Source organism: Tribolium castaneum, chromosome 6 (assembly GCF_031307605.1).
Source record: "Tribolium castaneum strain GA2 chromosome 6, icTriCast1.1, whole genome shotgun sequence".
NCBI classification, from domain to species: domain Eukaryota; kingdom Metazoa; phylum Arthropoda; class Insecta; order Coleoptera; family Tenebrionidae; genus Tribolium; species Tribolium castaneum.
Window position 1 is genome coordinate 6,695,069 of NC_087399.1, and position 17,570 is coordinate 6,712,638.

Consider the following 17,570-nt stretch of genomic DNA (forward strand, 5'->3'; position numbering starts at 1 on the left):
TTCGACAACTTTTGCTGATTAGTTTAAAATTGAGCTAAGGCCAAAATATTTTGAGGAAACTAAAATATTTGTCAATGCTGTAAGACTGTCGATTCAATATTTTTTTATTTAAAGGCATTTTTTATGGACATTCGCAAAAAATCAGAAAAAAAATCGTGTACAAAATATTTATTAAAAATTTATTAATCTCTTGACAAGTGACTGTTGCTTCATTGTTTTTGTCATTCAAAAGTTTTTTTAATTGTTTTTGTCATTCAAAGGTTTTTTTAACGGACTCCGTCTCTGGCATAAATCAGAAAAAAAATTGTGAAAAAACAATAATAAGTCAATGACTAAATATTTTGGGAAAATCCAAAAATTTATTAAAGCTTTCAGAAGTGGCCATCTTTTTATTATTTTTTTAACTGCTGAAAACTAATTTGTCTAAAATGGAGCCAAAGTCAAAATATTTTGAGAAAATCAAAAAATTTACTAATGACAGTCGGTTAACTATTTTTTAATTCAGAGGCTTCTTTAACGGACTTTGTCTTCAGCAAAAATCAGGAAAAAAATTGTAAAAAAGCTAATGCCAAAATATTTTAGGAAAACCAAAAAAAAATAGTAAAGACCTAAGAATTCACTGTTGTTTCCTTACTCATTCGTTTGAGATTTTTTGACGAACTTTTTTTTCGGCAAAAATAAGAAAAATTTTACAGATGATTTGCTTAAAAATGATTCGTTTAAAATTGAGCCAAAGCCTGAATATTTTAAAAAATCAAAAAAATATTAAAACTTAGAAATAAACAGCGGTTCACTATTTTGTTTTTTATTTGAAAGCTTTTTTGCCTGACTTTATTTTCGGTAAAAACCAGAAAATAAATCGTGTAAATAGAGACAATGACAAAATATCTTGAGAGAGTCAAAAAATTTATTTACATATCCTAAGAAGTCACTGTCGTTTCTTTACTTTTTCATTTAAAAACTTTTTTAACGAACTTTGTTTTCGGCAAAAAATTTGCTTATAGCTTATTCGTCTAAAATGAAGAAAATATTTTGAGAAAACCAAAAAATGTATTAAAGCTTTAACAAATAACTGTCGGTTCACAATTTTTTCATTCAAAGGCTCTTTTGGCAAACTTTGTCTTCAGCAAAAATCAGAAAAAAAATCGTGTAAAAACGAGTCAGTGACAAAATATTTTGAGAAAACCAAAACATTTATTAAAGCTTTAACAAATAACTGTCGGTTCACATTTTTTTCATTTAAAGGCTCTTTTGGCAAACTTTGTTTTCAGCAAAAATCAGAAAAAAAAATCGTGTAAAAACGAGTCAGTGACAAAATATTTTGAGAAAACCAAAAAATTTATTAAAGAGCTCTAAGGAATGTTTCCCGCTTCATTATTTTTTTCATTCAAAGGCTCTTTTAACGAACTTTGTGTTCGGCAGAAATCAGAAAGACTTTCTGATGATATGTAAAAAAGCTTTGTTTTCAGCAAAATTTAAAAACATTTTACAAATATTTTGCCAAAAACAACATAATAATGCCAAAATATTTTAGCTTTATGGTAAAAAATTGGTTTTGTTGACGTTTTTTATTATTCCTATAAGCAATATTCGATGTAATTTAATTTAGTAATTAATTAAAAATTTAAGTAGGTACAAGTTAAAAAATATCTTTGCTCAACGTTTTTTATTTTCTTAAATTTTATATAATAGGTAGCTTTTGATAAAGTTTTAGACATAACATGTACATTATTTTCCTGTACTTACCCATTTTTTATTAAATTCCAACATTCAGTTTTCAAAAACTTTTCCGACGACACAATAACGAATTTTTTAAAGTAAATATTTGGCTTACTTCTCTTCGAACCTTTCACAAAAAAATACTTATTAAACGTTTAAGTCGGATCGTAGCTATTTTTAATTGTACCGCATAACTTTCTAATATACTTCAATTATAAAGTTAAAAAAATACTAGGTACAATTTACTATTATTTGTTGTGGGAACTCAAAAATTCAGAATTTGGGGCTGATTTTTTTATAATTCATAACTTTTTAATAATAGAAAAGAGAACAATTATAACGATCGAAAAGTATGGGTTCGATCCCGGATCTGAACACATTTTTTTATTAAAATAGTAGATAATTCCTAAAATTGAAACTAAAATTAAAAACAATAATAAATCAGTCATTTTGATTTTGATTTTTTTTTGCTAGAACAATGTTTTTTTTTCAACGTAAACCCGTCACTATTATTGTAAGATAAATTTCAACTTAGCTTGGAGTTGTTAAAACTTCTTATTCAAAAAAATCACAGAACTGTTTTATGCTTCTTTCGAAGTCGCGTGTTTGCAAAAACCGTTTCCCCGAACTTTATTTTCCACACTGGCAGTTTATTTATGGCGCATGAGACATCATTAAAATTTTGTTAAAATAAAAATGTCTAACGACATTTCTCTCCTTCTATTAGTGTTTAGAGCAATGTGAGGTATGAAAGCGTCTCGGGCGCTCCAAATTCCCAACCGTGATTTAATACCTACAACTCTATAAACTAATTCTCGGAATTTTTCAATCCCAAAGTGCAACAATTTTGCAACAGCCAAACCCTGGCCCAGACCCGCCGAAAAACAATTAAGCCAAAATTAAAATACGACTCCACTTCTATTGTGTTTGTAATAATGACCTCCTCTGGTACATTGTAGCAGCGATTAGATGCCGCCTTATAATTTAAAATTATTGTGACTGGAACAGATGCATGGAAGGGGAGGCCGAAATTGAATTAAAAAATCGGGGAAAAACGCTTCCATTCGCTCAACAGGGGATGAAAGTGTGTCTTTGGCAAACAGGAGGGACGGTGTTTGCGCACCGTTTCGTAATTATTGGAAATTGTAATTAAAACACGCCGAAACCCATATGTAGTACCCATGGACGTGGCAACGCCGCATGCTGGTACCGGTTCTTATTTTTTATCCTCGAGTCATGGGACGGAGAGCACGCGAGGAAAGACCCATTGGAAGGATAGAGATGGTACCATTGCTCGCATTCTTCAGCGTTTCATGACAAAAAGACAATATACCAGCACAGCTTGCTTTGATATAGACCCATTCCGGTCAGTACCACACCATGCAAGAGAAGATTTATTTATTTATACGACTTGTGCGATAATGAACTAGATTTTTGCACGTTCGTAGTTTTGCACAGATCAACTGTAAAGCGGTTTTTTCGGCTAATTAAGAGAAAGGATGCTTTTAAGAGAAAAAATTTAGATCCGGTATTATGTCAGATATGTGGTTTCTGATCGTAAGTTACAACAAACGCAAGCCAGATTTATCTTAATTGGGTCCAAATATTTGGGAAATTTTTTTAAGAATTCGAAAGGCGAGTCTGCTGCCGTCTAGACATGAATTCCTGAAGTTGGTACTACCTGGGCAGGAACCAAAAGAGAGCTTTAGCGCATCGGAGCGACATCTGAGGCCAGGTTTGGCCAACTACTAACTTTTCAAGCGAAGGCACAGAGGGCGAGCTTTCGTGGAAAAGTTTAAAATGATTACAGTTATGTTTATTACATTAGTTTACGCAGGAAAATGAAAAAAATATATTAACAAGATAATAAAGTTCCCCACCACATTTAATGTTTTTTTTTTAAGATTTTTTTTTTAATATTTCATCTACATAGAATGATAGTAATAACATGAATATCGTTTTAATTTTGTGAATTTTTGGGAAAATTAAATTTTTAATTCCAGGCAAGCACTAAATAGAGCAAAACAATGTTGTTTAAACAGTTTTAATAAATTTAAAAAAAATCGTGGTTAAACATTGAAAAAATTAATAAACATCACTTTTTTGGTCTAATTTGGTGATTTTTCGACCGGCTTTTAGTGGAATTCTGTTCTAAAACGTGTTGAATCATTATAAACATTATATAAAACTGTAAAAATGTAATTTTACATAAAATTTGGTCATTTTATGGTCAGCTTTTATACAAAAAAGTTGAACAATACGTTTACAGCCAAAACATTTTTTTTGTCTCCGTAATAAAGTATTTTTTGACTACAGCTTTGGTAAAAGTTTTCAAAAAATCGTTCTGAAAAGTTAAAACATTGATAAATAACATCTTTTTAGTCTAACTTGTTGATTTGTCAACTTGCTGTTAGTGAAATTCTGGTTTGAAATGTGTTAAATAGTTAAACTTTATATAAAAAAAGTAAAAATCTAAGATTTTGTCATTTTAAGGTCAGTTTTTACACAAAAACATGCCTAAAATGTTTATATATTATTTCCCTGTGAACAATAAGCTTAATTAAAAATATTATTTTTCTGTTCTTAATAAATCTTTTTCTAAGCAGCTTCGGTAATTTTTTTTAAATCATACTGAGATATTAACAAAATTAATAAATAATACTTTTTTGTCTAATTTGGTGATTTTTCATCTGGTGTCTGAAACGCGTTAAATGGTTAAATTTTATACAAATAATGGACAAAGCAATTTTAGACCAAGATCGGTAATTATATAGTTGAATTTTACACAAAAAATTTGCTTATAATTTATTTAAAAAAACGAAGGGAGCTCAAAGATTAATTCTCTGTGAACAATATCCTTACAGCCGAAGTATTTTTTTCTGTCTCTGATATCTTTTTAACCAGTTTTGGTAAAAGTTTTCAAAAAAATCGTTACAAGACGTTAAAAGAATTAATAAGTAATATTTTTTTGTCTAGTTTGGCGATTTTTTACGTGGCTACTAACTGAAAGGTGTTAAATGGTTACACTTTATAAAGTAATGGAAAAAGCAATTTTAGACAAAGATTAGTAATGTTTTACACAAAAAACTCACCTAGAATTTATTTGTAAAACGAAGAGAGTTTAAATATTATTTCTGTGTAAATAATAAGCTTAGAGCTTACAGCCCAAATATTTTTCTGTCCGTTAAAAAGCTATGTTTTAATATCCAGCTTTAGTAAAAATTTTCAAAAAATATAGTTTTTGAGACGTTCAAACAATTAATGAGAAACGCTTTTTTAGTCAAATTTCATAATTTTTCAATTGGTTTTTCTGGTTTGAAACGAGTTAATAGTTAAACTTTAAATAAAAATGAAATTTTGGACAAAGTTTCGTCATTTTATGGTCGGTTTTTACACAAAAAACTCATCCAGAGTTTATTTCAAAAACGAAGAGAGTTCAAATATTGTTTTAAAATGTTTTAAGTAATAATAAAACTTTTCACCATTGTTTAATTACGGGTTATAGGCAACAATTTCTAAACTACTTTTATGTTTCATTTATTATTATTATTATTATTATTATTATTATTATTATTATTATTATTATTATTATTATTATTATTATTATTATTATTATTATTATTATTATTATTATTATTATTATTATTATTATTATTATTATTATTATTATTATTATTATTATTATTATTATTATTATTATTATTATTATTATTATTATTATTATTATTATTATTATTATTATTATTATTATTATTATTATTATTATTATTATTATTATTATTATTATTATTATTATTATTATTATTATTATTATTATTATTATTCACTCGAAAAAAACATGGTTATATCATTTTCAACCAAATTCGGTAATTTTTGAGTAATTTATAATTAATTTTAGGAAGATTATAACTTTTGTAACCAAGAACGTGCTCAGGACGCTCATATTTTTACTGAACTTTTACAACTTTTTATTCCAATGAATAAAAAATCTAAAAATAACTATAAATTCTTGAATTTTTTAAAGAAGTTTGAATTTAAAAATTTACAAAAAAAATATCTTTCAAAGTAAAACAATAATATTATCAACTTTAATTTATTCATATACTTTTTACGGGTTTTTGATTAGAAAATACAAATAATAAATAAACTTCCGGTACAAGGAACAAATTAAATTAAACGAAGCAAGCAAATAACATTGATTTCAGTCTAAATTAAGGATTTCTTTTACCAATTTTGCCAAATGTTTGAAAAAAAATCCTCAAAAATTTAATAAATACTATCTCTAGGTTAATTTAGTGATTTTCATTTAAGGTCGTCGCAAAACGTATTAAAATTGACGAGAAAAGAGAAGCAAAATATTCAAGTTTTCGACATAATAAATTTTACAGTTGTTTTTTGGCGAAAATCACACAAACATTTTAAATTAATTTAATTGAATAGACAAAAAAAAGATGTTTTTGTTCGTGTTAAAGCTTTTCTTTTGCATGCAATTTTCTTAAATTTTGATCTAGTTATCCATGACAGTTCCGCCAGCAGTAAAACGAATTGCGTAAATAACTTCAGCATCTCTTTATCTGTCACCCAAGAACATAACAAAATTAGTTGGAATTTTATTTTCGTAAGGGACATTGGATTAAAGTAATTGTCATGGATAACTAGATAAAAATTTCAGAAAATCGCATGGTACAAAAACTTTTGAACCACCACTACAATTTAATAGTTATAGCACGTTTCAGTTTGAAACAATCTTTCGAACAGCTTACGTTAAAAACACTATTTTTCACTACAATTCGGTGATTTTTTGGCTGTAACAGAAGCACTCAAAAAACGCAAAGTGCAAAATAATTAGTTTTAAGAACTCGTGCTTGTTTTTTTTTCTAAATTCCTCGTCGATTTATTTAGGACCAACAACTGGGAGAACCGTTGCTCGTAAACAAGCGGTCCTCTCTAAAAATCATAAATATTTTCTTTTCTCTGTGCACGATAAGCTGGATGTTTTGGTGTGACAGTGGCTGAAAAGCCCCGATATTTATATCTCCCGATCATGCAGAAGCCGATATCGTGATCGCCTCCATTAAAACCACTGTAAAATTTGTAAATCACTCTGTCAACCATTGGAATTATCATAATTCACATCGGTTGTGTTTACACGAAGTCGACACTTGACCTCGCAGAAAGCATAAAACGTCTGCACCGAAATTAGGATGCTTAAAATACGGCCACTTTACGCTTTATGGGCAGCTCGAAATCATTTCCAAGCCGAAATCTCACGATTTATCGCTTTCGGAGCGAAGCTTCCAATTCCGGGGCATAAATTTTAACACCTCGGCTATTATTTAACCAAACTTTCGAATCGACGAGGTTTCAAAGGCCGGCAAAGACATTCAAACAGTTCCAATTTTAATGTCTTCTCTCATAATAAACAAACAGGGTTTTACGAGTCCGTTTTTACGTTTTGTCAATTACTGGGCTACCAAGAAGGCTAATAAATCGGACAAAAGATGACCTCGAGTTTATCTCGCCATCTGTCTGCGCGCTTTGCAGGTTTCTAGTGCGGAAAGCTCGACCAAGAGGGCGCCTCGTTGCTGAAATTAATAACAAGTGACGCAGATTGGTGCATAAACAAAGCCGTTTTCCAATCAGTTGGACAAACATCGTAACTGAAGCTATTAAAGAGAGTAATAGAATGAGCCGTAAATTAAGAGTCGTTGCTTCGAGGACATAAAGCTTTAATCAAAGCCCGTGGCAGCTAATAAGGAGCCAACTATTGCCAATCTGCAAGAGTTATTTTGTTTGCCGAACATGACGACAACAATGGAGCTTCAGGAGGGCGTGGAAGCGCTGTTTGGCGACAGAAATGCGTTTGCAATAAACTTGTGAGAAGCATTTACAAAAAAATCAGTTTTTTCTAAAATCCTGATCAGAACTTCTAATAATGATATCCATCTGAAATCTAATCTAATCTAGTTAGTGAAAATATCTTCAAGATGGCGTCATTTCTGGATTTTCCGGAAGTCGGCATTAAATGAAAAACTGTTTTTAAATGGGTTTTTAGATTAGGTACTCGATTTTTTCTAAAGTTTTGTTCAGTTTTCCCTATATCTAAATTCAGTCGTTTTAGATCTTTTACATAAAAGAACGATAATTATGTCATTGTTTAAGATTTTGAAGTCGTATTTAGGAAAGTAAAAGAGTTAAAGTTTTAAGTTTAACTGTGGAACAATTCAGGTAAGTATCTGTAATTCAAATTTTTAAACGAAAACAAGTTTTTTTCAAAAATTAGTTATACTACAGTAAGGGTAGAAAAGCTTAGATTTTTATTTTAATTTTGGACTTATTGGACGAAAATGGTTTTAATAAATAACACACTTTTGTCGTATTTTTCGAAAGCTTACCCGAGTAAAAATGAAAAAAGTGATAATTTCCGATAATTCTAAAAACTGTAACAGAAGATGTTCATAAAAGTTTCCATAAAAATCGATGTCCTTTTGAGTGCCATTGAAAAAACAAAATTATTTCAATTGAAAAAACTGTTGTAGTCATATTTTGAACATTATTTTTAAAAAACTATAATAGCTTTGCAATTTGACAGTTGGCAATTTTGAAATTTTTTGAAGATCTATTATACCTTAGGTTTTCAAATGCAAAAAAAAATATTCACTTACTGTAAAGTGTTCAAAAGCTGTGATATTTTGAATGAACTTTGCAGATAAAAATATAAAGAAATAAATAAAAATACAATAATAATAATATTTATTTAATAAACTAATGAAGACGATTAATAAACGAAACTGTTTAAAGCACGAGCGAGCGACAGCGAATGAGTGCCTCTAATATTGTTTAATATTTTTCCGCTGACCGTAAACTCTTTTTTTTTGGGAAAAAATTAGAAACTAATGATAAGACCTTATAAAATATATTTATCTTCTGTTTGTCGTCGGGGTAGATCATTTAACATTTTCCATTCACTTTTCTATCAGAAAAAAATAACATCAGTTTTACGTAAAAGTCACGTTTGCTACAAAAACTTAGGTAATTACCATTAAAATGTATGTTAGTTGTCATTGTTTTTTTATTTGTATGAGAAGAGAATAATCAAAATATCATTAAAACGTAAACATTTCAAAGACAGTTACTCAATGAAAGAGTGTATTAATGACGACTGTTAAATAAAATAAAATAATTCTTTAATATCGAAATTAATAAACAGTCAACGAAAAAAATTATTGATTGCTATTTAAAATTTTAACGTTGACTTCAATTTCTAAACGTTCTGGAAGTTCATCCATTTTTATAAATAATTTATTTGATCTCAGAATGATTTGGATCGTATACAAAATTTTAAAACTCTAGCTATATCTATTAGAAGTTGAAAAGTTTCTAATGTAGACCCTAAAAAAATTAGTCTGGTGTGTAGGGATTCAAGAAAATAAAAACTGGGGCATTTTATTTAAAAACAAATTTGGGTTTGTTAACCTTTTATCAGAAATTTGAAAAAACTAAAGACCGCGATTATTTTGATGATTATTTTTAAAGCAAAATAAATGGTATGTAACTAACTTATTTTGAATCAGTTTAATTCTAAATTAAATTTTAATTGTGCTTTATTTTTATAGATAGTTCTATTAAAATTTAACACGTTGTAACAGACAATTAAGTTGGTTAATCACGCATTTAAGCTATCTGTAAACCAGCTCTAGAGATTTTTATGTAGAAAAGACTTTCTAGAGGTTTTTTCAATCCTAAATCTTGATCAATATTTCAAAGACAATTGGTCGTAGAGTGAAAATAAACACAGAAAATTTAGACTAAGAAGGTTTTAAGACAACTAAATTTCAACAAATAAATAAAAAAATATTGTAATTCGTCTTTTTATAGAATGTTGTTTCCGGATCAATATCATAGTATGATATACAGGGTGATTTAAAAGTACCGGACAATCTTTCGGATAATGATAAAGGAGATTAAAATGAATGAAAAGTTCCTATGACAAAAAATTGTTTAAGCCGTTTTTTACGAGATATAGCTCTTCAAAGTTAAATTTTTGAGTTAATTTTTTGATGCTTTAGATCATATTTTTTTTATTTTAATCAGCGTAACGACAGCTCTAGCAACATTAAACAAATACGTGTTAAAAAAATCAACAATTGATGTCGAATGATATGCAAAATAACTAAAAAACTAGTAAATTTGACACCATAGGAAACAAAAGAACAACATTCGATACCGTTGCTAAGAAAAACAAATTGAAAATATAAAAAAAAATTGCTTGAGAAAGTTTGTCACTTTTGAATCACCCGGTATTAATTTCAATATTTCAAAAACAATATCTGTCGTAAAAGAAAGATCGTAACTATTATAAAATTTTGATTTGTCTACACGAGCTTACCTTACTACTTACTAGATTTTTTTTTTGGCAAAAACTAATTTTTTTGAAACAAACCCGAAAATTTAGTTAGTTTCAAACGAAAAACCTTCAGTTCTAGATAATTATTAGAATAGATGCGTTTTAGCGATTGCACCCTGCAATACTTTTGTGAACCTTTGTACATGTTTTATGTCACTATCTCGGCGTAATAAAAGGCAATATAAACTTATCTCGTTTATGACTTGGCACAGGCATCAAGCAAATGAATTATTAGTAATGTGTTGCAGCAAGTATAAGTGTGGTAAGTAATAAAGATTATACATTGTAATTATTAACGGTTGAAGTTTATTGTTATTTATAAAATGATACCAGATACTCTCCGATAAAAGGGTGGCATTAATGTTTTTCCCGTGCTTTTGGTAGCATGGCAATAAACGTTCAATTTAAATTGATTTAGAGCCGACCCACGCATCCCTCCGAATTATCTCACTAGTAAATAATAAAAGTTATCTGTGCAGCAAATCCCGTAAAATACAATGCATATAAATTAGCCTCCTAATAGAGAAATGTTGTAAACGAACGAAATTAGGATTAAGCTCCTTATCGCGACCATATGTCGCAAAGGCGAGGACACAGCTTTGCAATTTATACAAACTGTCCGTATCATATTTTGCTTTTAATTGTAACAATTCGAGTGATGAGATTACGGCTTTAATCATAATTCCTGAATCTTTTTCAAACATTTAGCCCCAATTCTCGACTCGTTATCAAACACTTAAACCGGATTTGCCCATTCACTGGCACAATATGGGAGATTTGCGCCAAAGCTCGGATTACCTGCAAGATTTATTATTGGAAACGGTACAACTTCCAAACCTTGCACCAAATTACCGGAAAGTAAACAATGCTTAACCGTGACGAAGCTACGGCCCAGGGTCGCCTTCAAGGGCTTGTTTTGTCGCACAAAACTATATTTTTCATTTAATGTTTTTCTTGGATTTTTTAAAATATTTTATCTAGAGTGATAGTAATAACATGAATATCGATTTAATTTTGTGAATTTTTGAGAAAATTACATTTTTAATTCCAGGCAGAAACTAAATAGCGAAAAACACGATTTTTAAGCAGTTTTATTACAAGAATTTTAAAAATCGTGGTTAAACGTTTAAAAAATTAATAAACAACACTTTTGTGGTCTAATTTGGTGATTTTCAACTGCTTTTAGTGAAATTCTGGTCAGAAACGTGTTTTCTGTCCATAATAAAGCTTTTTTTTCAGCCTTGGTAAAAATACAAAACAAGTTTTCAGACTAATTTGGTGATTTTTCGACCGGCTTTTAGTGGAATTCTGTTCTGAAACGTGTTAAATGATTATAAACATTATATAAAAATGTAATTTTAGATAAAAGTTGGTCATTTTATGGTCGGCTTTTATACAAAAAAGTTGAACAATACGTTTACAGCCAAAACATTTTTTTTCTCTCCGTAATAAAGCATTTTTTGACTACAGCTTTGGTAAAAGTTTTCAAAAAATCGTTCTGAAAAGTTAAAACATTGATAAATAACATCTTTTTAGTCTAACTTGTTGATTTGTCAACTTGCTGTTAGTGAAATTCTGGTTTGAAATGTGTTAAATAGTTAAACTTTATATAAAAAAAAGTAAAAATTTAAGATTTTGTCATTTTAAGATCAGTTTTTACACAAAAACACGCCTAAAATGTTCATATATTATTTCTCTGTGAACAATAAGCTTAATTAAAAATATTTTTTTCTGTCCTTAATAAATCTTTTTCTAAGCAGCTTCGGTAATTTTTTTTAAATCATACTGAGATATTAACAAAATTAATAAACAATACTTTTTTGTCTAATTTGGTGATTTTTCATCTGGTGTCTGAAACGCGTTAAATGGTTAAATTTTATACAAATAATGGACAAAGCAATTTTAGACAAAGATCGGTAATTTTATAGTTGAATTTTACACAAAAAATTTGCTTAAAATTTATTTAAAAAAACGAAGGGAGCTCAAGGATTATTTCTCTGTGAACAATATCCTTACAGCCGAAGTATTTTTTTCTGTCTCTGATATCTTTTTAACCAGTTTTGATAAAAGTTTTCAAAAAATCGTTATAAAACGTTTAAAGAATTAACAAGTAATATTTTTTAGTCTAGTTTGGCGATTTTTTACGTGGCTATTAACTGAAAGGTGTTAAATGGTTACACTTTATAAAGTAATGGAAAAAGCAATTTTAGACAAAGATTAGTAATATTTTACACAAAAAACTCACCTAGAATTTATTTGTAATACGACGAGAGTTTAAATATTATTTCTGTGTAAATAATAAGCTTAGAGCTTACAGCCGAAATATTTTTCTGTCCGTTAAAAAGCATTGTTTTAATAACCAGCTTTAGTAAAAATTTTCAAAAAATATAGTTTTTGAGAAGTTCAAACAATTAATGAGAAACGCTTTTTTAGTCAAATTTGATAATTTTTCAACTAGTTTTTCTGGTTTGAAACGAGTTAAATAGTTAAACTTTCATTAAAAAAAAATAAAAAATGAAATTTTGGACAAAGTTTCGTCATTTTATGGTCGGTTTTTACACAAAAAACTCATCCAGAGTTTATTTCAAAAACGAAGAGAGTTCAAATATTGTTTTAAAATGTTTTAAGTAATAATAAAACTTTTCACCATCGTTTAATTACGGGTTATAGGCAACAATTTCTAAACTACCCTTGTACACAGTTTATTTTAGTGCTTTTATGTTTCATTTATTATTATTATTATTCACTCGAAAAAAACATGGTTATATCATTTTCAACCAAATTCGGTAATTTTTGAGTAATTTATAATTAATTTTAGGAAGATTAGGCCCAGGGTCGCCTTCAAGGGCTTGTTTTGTCGCACAAAACTATATTTTTCCGTCAAGACTTTGGGAATAATTATTTTTTAAAGATTACTGGTTCAGTTTGGGTAAAAGCGACAGTTATTCAGTACCAAGAAGCAGGGCTGGCGCGTGGAATGAGAAAAGTGAGAGTAATAAAAACATAAATAGGGCTATTCGGGCCAAGGGCAACGGAAACTTTGCTTTTTTCCATTGTGTAGGAGACGACAATGACTATAAGTAGTCATGGATTTACTTGCATTTTACTGCATAATTATAGCATGACAGTTTAGAGAAATATTTACAAGATTCATGATTTAAGGGGCCTGGAAGGGAGGTACATTTTCGGCAATTTCACGGTGAGTTTGGGAGCAATCCCATTTGTAAATAAAAGTGAGAATAGTGAGAATTTGAGATTAAAATTTGCTTTCAACAAGATACAACAATTAAATTAATTTGGCAATAGTACTGGATAATGTGTGAGATAAATCATGTGGCATTTCACATTTTTTGTCTTAGTTAAAAATTAATTTTTCAGTTTAATTGAACAGATTTTGCACATAAATAATAAATGTGAAACAAGAAAAAATTAACATTGAATTAGTTGGTTCTAGAGTTGCAAAAATATGAATTTTAATATTTCGGAGAAAGGTCCACGAAGGCGACTTCCAATATAAGTGTCACAAAGTAGCCCCCATAAAAACCTAATGGCATACTAACTAGAAAAATTCAAAACTTTATGATTTTATGGAAGTGCAATTTCAAAAATCTAAATATTTCTTTTGGTCCTAAACATCGAAACTTAATTATTAGATTAGATACACCAGTAAAAAAAATTTTAAGCATCTTCAGGGTATTTTTAGAATATCGATTTTTCGAAAAAATAAAACAATTTTGATACAGCACTCATATTTTGAAAAATTGGTTTAAAAAAGTATAACTGACACGAGTGAAAAAGACACAGAATTTTCCTGGCAGTTAATTGCCATAGCAATAATTAATAATTATTATTTATTATTTTTTTCAAGTTTATTCGTTTTTTTTTGTTAAAACCAAAGCTCCTTCTTTATCACTCTTTTGATAAAGCAGTTTTAAAAATTTGTATTTTTTGTGTTATGGTCTGAAAAAATCTCAAGAAAATTTTTTCTACAAAAAAAAAAACAAAATATAGGATCATATTTTTAAAACAGAAGGTTTGTTTTTTGTGTCGATTTTTCTAAATTTTCTAAATCGTCTACAACGAAACATTAGGTAGATATTTATTTTTTTATCTGTTTTTATTTTTCTTCTACAATTACTAGTTTTGGAACAAAAGTTGCATTTTTCTAAATAACTGCTTGTATTTCTGTTTTGCAAATAATTCTTTATGTTAATAAAAAATTTTCTTAACAAAATATTCGAGAAGCATTATTATGTGAAAAGACGAATCGAAATACAGAAGAAGTTTGTTTTAAAATCAGTTTTAATTAGTTTTTTAAATTTTGGATCATTGATGATTTTTCCAGCGATGGATATTTCACCCTTTCCACCCACCAAACTTTTCCAATTTTCGATTTTTATTCAAATTTTCACATCGCTTTCGTAGCCTCGAGCCTGAACGCTGTAGAAGCGAGGAAAACTCATCCACCGGTCCTAAATCTAGTTACCGGATTTTGATACAGTACGCTTGTTTTGTTTCAGGGCATGCTTTGATCCGAGGTGTAATGGCTGCCGCTCCGCATGCAAATGGCTGCTAGAGCACCGCCTACGCGATCAGCATCTTTTGCAATTAGATTGTGATCACACAATAAAACACCACCATTATCAATCATCACAGTCTAAACGGCGACGAGAGATTGAAAGATATCTCGCATTTAACGAGATTTCGACCAGTCAAAGGTTGCTTGATTCGATTGCCGAGATTTGCAGATACCGTATGACGATCTAAACGCACCATTAAAACATGCAAATTACACTTTTAACGAGGGGATGGAAGTTTGATTGCCATCAAACGACTCATCATTCTATTATTATTGCTCGATATTCAAATGGTATTATTATTATAAATCGAAAACCAATTACTGGGTAACAAGTTGAAGCTAAACAAACGCTAGCTTCTAGGCTTTTCTTGTGGGCGTTTAAAGATTTACTTTTACCTTGCATTACTTTTTCTACACTCTTGTTGTTTCTTTATGACTCTAGCAAATTTTGCAGTTAGGCTACTGTTTTTTTATTTAAAAGTTTATTGTGGTCCAAATGGCAAGCTCTTGGCATTAACTTTTCGAATTGTGGTCAAGTCATTTTGATGATTTTTTTGTTGATAGGTGAGTATACTATTTTTTATTCTTGAAAAATATTTTTTATTCCTGATTGAAAAAAATAAACTCGACATATTTCGTCTAATATTTTCAAAACGTCAAATTGTAGATCAAAAACAAGAACAGATTTAAAATTTCCAAGCAATTTTACGTCAGAAAAACATTGTTTTGATATAAATTTTCAATTATTGTAATTGTAATTATTTTTTATTGGAAGGTGAGTAGTAAAAATTTCGATCATGTTATTTTTTTCTCGAATTATTTCTACAATTTTGACTCGATTTTCTCAAAATTGTGCTCAGAAATAGATAATTAGCTAGTAAAAAGGATTACGGATCGTTTTTGACCAACTTATCTTTATTTTATTTTTTATTTATTTTTAATGGATTGGATAAACAAAGCTGACCCTATTTCGTCTAATATCTCCAAAACTACGAATCTTAGAGCAAATGTGAAGACAGATTTGAAATTCTCAGACAATTTCATATCAAATGGGGATAACTTTGATAGAAATTTTCAGTTATTGTAATTTTGGTGATTTTGTAGAAGTAAGTGGTAATGGGTAAAGTAAAAATTTTGATCAAGTTGTCTCTTATTTGAATTATTTTTATTCGATTGCCACAAAATCTTGCTTAGAAATAGTAATTAACTAGCAAAACAATCCAGGGCGTTTTTGACCAATCTCTATTTGTTTTTTTTTTTGTTTATTTTTAGTAGATTGGAAAAATTAAACTTGAGTATATTTTGTCTAATGTCGCCAAAACTACGAATCTTAGAGCTAAAGTTAAGATAGATTTGGAATCCTCAGACAATTTTACATTAAATAGGGGTTATTTTCAAATAAATAATAATAATTAATATTAAATAATTCTAATAAAACAACTTGATAAAAAATTTTACTTTAGCCACCTGCTTATAAAAAATTACCAGAATTACAGTAATTGCAAATTTATTTGAAAATAACCCCTATTTAATGTAAAATTGTCTGAGGATTCTAAATCTATCTTCACTTTAGCTCTAAGATTCGTAGTTTTGGCGATATTAGACAAAATATACTCAAGTTTAATTTTTCCAATCTACTAAAAATAAACAAAAAAAAAACAAATAGATTGATCAAAAACGCCCTGTATTTTTTTTGCTAGTTAATTATTTTGTGTAAATCAAATAAAAATTGTGTAAATAATTCAAATAAGACAACTTGATCAAAATTTTTACTACACCCATTACCCACCTACTTCTAAAAAATCACCAAAATTACAATAACTAAAAGTTTATATCAAAATTATCCCTATTTGATGTAAAGTTGTTTGCAAATTTTAAATCTGTTTTTATTTTTGTTCTAAGATTTGTCGTTTTCGAGATATTAGACGAAATATTTGTCGAGTTTAATTTTTCCATCAGTCTCAAAAATTAACAAAAAATAAAATAAATAAAAATTAATTAATAGTCTTTTTTATTACCTCACTTCCGAGTAAGCTTTTGTGGCAATCGAGTCATTATTTTGTAAATAATTGGTATAAAACAACTTGATCAAAATTTTTATTATACTCATCTGCCAATAAAAAATCACCAAACTTACAATAACTGAAAATTTATATTAATATTATTCCTGATTCATGTAAAATTGTCTGAGGATTTCAAATCTGTCATTACTTTTGTTCTAAGTTTCGTAGTCTTGGAGCTATTCGACGAAATATGCCAAGTTTAATTTTTTCTATCAAAATTAAATACAAAATAATAAAAAGAATGCAAAAAATTCGAGCTGTAAACGAAAATCGAGTCAATTGAGACAATATTTGGCTCGGAAAACACTCGAGATTTTTTGTGCCGCTTCTAAAACACCCCAACGATAAAATCGTGTGACTTTCATCACCAAAACTCTTTATCTCTACCAAGAATTCGGCGTTATCCGCCAGACACACATTATCCGGGAATGTGTTTCAAACGCTACCGTCAAATCTCCACCAATTTGTGAAGCTATCTGTCAGAAATGCGATCTTACAGGAAGCCAGAAGCCCCTAATTAATTCGGAAAAGTGCGAGAGCTGGCCGCCAATTGTCCCCTATTGACGCTGTAAACAGAGAAAGTGAGCTTGGGGGAGCTCAAAGGAGCCGCCTGCCTCCTACCTAGCGAAATGGACCTAATCTCTAATCCTGTTAAACATGCAAATTTTATTTCACGTTTACGACCCCACAACAACCGATTGCGTTGATACCTAGACGGGGGATTTTTTCAGTTGGGGCCTGACGGTTAGCAGACACTTAATTAGATCAGATCTCGTGTTTCCAACACGTGCACTTTGCCACA